Here is a 4,884-nt window from a genome sequence, read left to right on the forward strand (position 1 = left end):
CGCACGGACACTTCTGTGGCTCTGCGTGAGCCCGGTGGCACAAGATTCCTGCCAAGGCCTTGTCCCACCCCAGCGGAGGAGCCGGGAATGGGACGCAGGGATGGGGGCCGGGGGAAATCTGCGGGACCCCGATATCCCAAACATCCCAAACATCCCTGCCAAGGCCTCTGGAGGAATGGGGAGGGGGGGAAGAGCAGCCCCAGGGATGGGCACTGAAGGGGGATCCGGCAGCAAAGCCAAGCTGGGAGAGGTCAGCACGGAGCAAATCCTGATCCTGACCCTGGCTCGTGTCGGGATGAGGGAAAAGGAATCACTGCAAAGTCCATCTCGGCTTCCCCCAGCCCCTGGTCCCACCAGGGGACCCAAAGGGAGCAAAACTTCGAGCTGGGAGCACCCACGGCGTTCCCATCCCAGATTGCCTTTCCTGGCGTTCTGGTCAGTGCTTGGATGGAGCCTGGGATAACCTGGAGAGCCTGGAGGGGATCCAGCACCCGGAGCCAGGGGCACGGACACACCCCTGGCATTGGGGGGTGCCACCCATGGGATGCCGAGATTCCAGGAGATTCCCGTGGGAGCTAAACACGCACGACGAGGCCTGAAATATTTCGGGGGCCCGATGCCAGGCGGGCACGGGGCTGCTGCGACGCTTCGTGGCCGTTCCCATTGGAATTTCCTCCGGGGAATCTCACGTTGCCCTCGGTGCGTGGCCTAGGGATGGAAAACTGCTCCCGGAATGTCACCTTTGGGTGGGACAGCAGCGGGGAAGGGCAGGAGGGACCCGCAGGGACGGGATGTGCCGCGAACAGGGCCCAGGAAAAATCCCGAGCGCCGGCTCCGGAGGATTTGCGGCAAAGCGCTTTGAAGTGCAAATGAAGGATTTCCGTCAGGTTGGAAGTTAATCTGGAAAAAAAAGGAAACATCCCGGAGTGCCCGGGATGGAGGCAGCGCCGTGCCCAGGGGGACCTCCCCGAGGGGCACAGGGGGTCCCTGGGCATTGGGGACAAACGTTGGAGCCATCCCGGGAGCTGTCACAGGGTCGGGTGCGGAGAGGAGGAACAGAGGGAGGCAGGAGGTCAGATCCAAGCTGCTGGAATTGTCTCCCAGCTAAGCCGTTCCCTGGGATTTGGGGTCCCCACAGCCTCTCTGGACAGTGCTGGATCCAATCTGGGCGTTCCATGGGATTCCCTGCTCTTCCCAAGGCAGAGTTTTCCATGGAGCCCCATCCTCCCAGGACATCGGGGAGAAAAGGGGAGCACCAGGAGCCCCCCTCTGTCCCCCGAAGCCTTTTCCCCCCTCTTCCCAACAGTTTCTGGGAAGTTTTAAGACAAGGAAAGCCTCGGGGAAGTTCCCCCTGGCTGATGGGGATCCCTTGGACACCCTCTGGAATGCTGGGGATAGGCAAAGGGAAAATCCTCCAGTGCCCAGGGAGGATCGCAGCACCCCCGGACCTTCGGGGTGCAGGGGTTGAAGGATGCCCCGGCTGACGGGAACGGCTCCGGAGCTGCCTCTGCAGCCGGATTCCATGGGAATTGTTGGGAAAACAGGCAAAATCCTCCCTTCCCAGCAGCAGGGATTCGGGCGGGGATTTGGGAAGGAATGAGGGAAGGGATTCAGGCAGGGATCCAGGCAGGGATGAGGACAAGGATGAGGGCAGGGATTCGGACAAGGACGAGGGGAGGGATTCAAGCAGGGATTCAGGCAGGGGTGAGGACAGGGATTAGGGCAGGAATGGGGCAGGAACACCCTCACCCCACCATCCTTCCCTATCCATCGTTCCCGTACCCGCAGCAAAGGACACCCGGCCCCCTCCTCTGCCCGGGGGCTCCATCTCCTTCTCCGCCGCTCCCAAATCCGCCCAAATCCATATTTTCCAACCCCGCAGTGCCACAGGAGCCTGCTCCGCCTGCCAGGGACGGTGCCTGCGCTCCCGGCCCTGCCCTGCGCCCGGGGCTGTTCCCTGCGTTCATTCCCAGCCTCCTCCCGCGCTCCCAGCTCCCGGAGTGAATTATTTATCTCCGATCCACGTCGGGAGCGAGGCCTCGGCTCCTCGCTGCGCTCCCAGGGAGCCGTGGCAGGGAATGACGGAGAGCAGGGAAGAGCAGGGAGAGCCGGGATCTCTTCCCAAATCCAAGCCCGGCTTCCTTGGAAGGCCTGAAATGCTCTGGAAACATCAACGGAGCCCCCAAACGTCGCCTTCGGCATCCTCGGTGACAATCCCGCGTTTGTTTCCTCCTCAATCCCGGGCCGGAGCCCGTCGGATTCCTCAATCCAAGGCTTTCCAAGGTGGGAACACGAATTTCCAGCCCCACCAGCAGCCGCAGAGGGCTCGGAGGGGATTTTATGGAGAATCCCTCAGCATGGAAAACCTGGGATAGTTTTCCACTGGGTCCTGCCCTGCTGTGCAACAACCTCGGCCTGCAAGCACATCCCTGCACTGGGAGAACATCCCTGCACTGGGAGAACATCCCTGGACTGGGAAAAACAGCCCCGGGTGTTCACAAACCCAGCTCTGAGCTCGTCTTCCCCCTGCCCGAGGATTCCCAGGGTTTCCTGGGAATATCCAAGCTCCCATCTCACCACCGCGGTTCCCACCCTCCACATCCCGGGAAAAGTCTGCAGGGATCCCAGCCTGGAGCTCGGATCCAGCATCCAGGGCCGGCACATCCCAATCCAGGCTCCCCCGAAGCGGCAGCTCCGAGTATGGAGCAACGAGGGGAGGAGGATTCCAGGGAATGGGAGCGGGAATGCTTCACCCTGTGCCCAAAATCCAGCGGGGCTGAGCCCATTCCCGATCCCTTCCATGCCGATCCCGGCACATCCCGGCGCTGGCAGCAGTGGGATGGATGTGCCACAGCCGCATTCCCGGGATTCCAGCGGGCAGGGAAAGGTACAGGAGCGATGCCGAGGTGGCCTGGGATGATCCCCGTGACGGGAATGCGTCCCTCGTCCATCGCTCCGTGGCACAAGGAGCAAACCCACCCCGGCCGCCAGGAGAAGAGCGGCAAAATGAGGATTCCCTCAGCTGGAAAATCGTATTCCAGAGGGTGGCACCGGCTCCAGGGTGTCCCATCCCCTCCGGGTGGGGAAGGGGCGAGTGGGAAAGCGCCAGACAGAGCCTGGGGAGAGGTCCCGAGGCCACCGCGGCACCTCCGAGGGTTCCAAAATCCACTCGTGCCTTGTTTTTCCCACTTTTTTTCCAAGAAAAATCGGTGTTTTCTCCCTCTCCGGGAGAGCTCACACCGTCAGCCTGGCACTGGGAAGATGCTCCTGGATAAATCCACGTCGGGAGCTGCTGATCCTGGGAATAATTCCGGTGTCCCCGGGCCGGGGTGGTGGCACAGGTGGCTGATGTCACCTCCGGGGCTCCCAAAATCCACTCGCGGCTGATTTTCCCCACCTTTTCCCGAGAAAAAAACAGCTTTTCCCTCTCTTTTAGGGCAGAGCTCAGCACATCAGCCCTCCCCTGGATAAATCCACGTCGGGAGCTGCTGATGCCGGGAATAATTCCGGTATTCCCGGGCCGGGGTGGTGGCACAGACGGCTGATGTCACCTCCGGGGCTCCCAAAATCCACTCGCGGCTGATTTTCCCCACCTTTATCAGCTTTTCCCTCTCTTTTAGGGCAGAGTTCAGCACATCAGCCCTCCCCTGGATAAATCCACGTCGGGAGCTGCTGATGCCGGGAATAATTCCGGTATTCCCGGGCCGGGGTGGTGGCACAGACGGCTGATGTCACCTCCGGGGCTCCCAAAATCCACTCGCGGCTGATTTTCCCCACCTTTATCAGCTTTTCCCTCTCTTTTAGGGCAGAGTTCAGCACATCAGCCCTCCCCTGGATAAATCCACGTCGGGAGCTGCTGATGCCGGGAATAATTCCGGTATTCCCGGGCCGGGGTGGTGGCACAGACGGCTGATGTCACCTCCGGGGCTCCCAAAATCCACTCGCGGCTGATTTTCCCCACCTTTATCAGCTTTAAAAAAAAAAAAAATGTTTTTTTTTTTTTTTTTTTTTTTTTTTTCTTTTTTTTTTTTTGGTGGGGGGGGGATCCTGATTTGGGAGGTAAATGAATGGATCCGGCTTTTCCCAAGGGTTTTATGGAGCAAAAGAGGGAAGCAGGGATTGGAGTTGGAGGAGCGTCCAAGGGTGGTTTCTTCGCTGATTAATTGATAGATTTGCTTGATTGATTGATGTGGAGTTGCAGTTTCAGGGTCGCGCTGGCGCGGGGTGAGGGTGGATTTATCCCGAGGGAAAGGGATCAGGGCAGGGCAGGGGCCTTGTGCTGGTGGCGGCACCAAACGGAGCCGAATCTCTGGGAATTTGGGATCTCCAGCAGGGCCAGATCTCCAGGAGTTTGGGATCTCTGGGAATATGGAATTCCCTGCACCTCGGAATCTCCAGCACCACTAAATCCCCCAGAGTTTGGGATCTCTGGGAATACGGAATTCCCAGCAGTGCCAAATCTCCAGGAGTTTGGGATCTCTGGGAATACGGAATCCTTTGGGATCTCCAGCACCACCAAATCCCCCAAAATTTTGACTCTGCAGCAGTGCCACATCTCCAGGAGTCTGGGATCTCTGGGAATATGGAATTCCCTGCACCTCGCAATCTCCAGCACCACCCACCCTGTATCCTTGGGATTCAGCCCCCAAAAAAAGCCCCAACAACCCCAAAAGGCCAAAAAAACCCCCCAAAACACCCAAAAAAAGCCCCCAGAAGACCCAAAAAAGAAGCTGCAAGAGGGGAGTTTGTGTTTGATCCACGCCCAGGCAGCGATGGGAGCGAGGAGGGGTGGATTTGGGGAAGAAATTCCTTGTGGTACAGCCCCAAAAACCCCCCCAAGAGATCCCAAACCTCCCCCCCCAAAAAAACCCCAAAAAGCCCAAC

Source organism: Corvus brachyrhynchos, unplaced genomic scaffold (genome assembly GCF_000691975.1).
Source record: "Corvus brachyrhynchos isolate BGI_N302 unplaced genomic scaffold, ASM69197v1 scaffold47, whole genome shotgun sequence".
NCBI classification, from domain to species: domain Eukaryota; kingdom Metazoa; phylum Chordata; class Aves; order Passeriformes; family Corvidae; genus Corvus; species Corvus brachyrhynchos.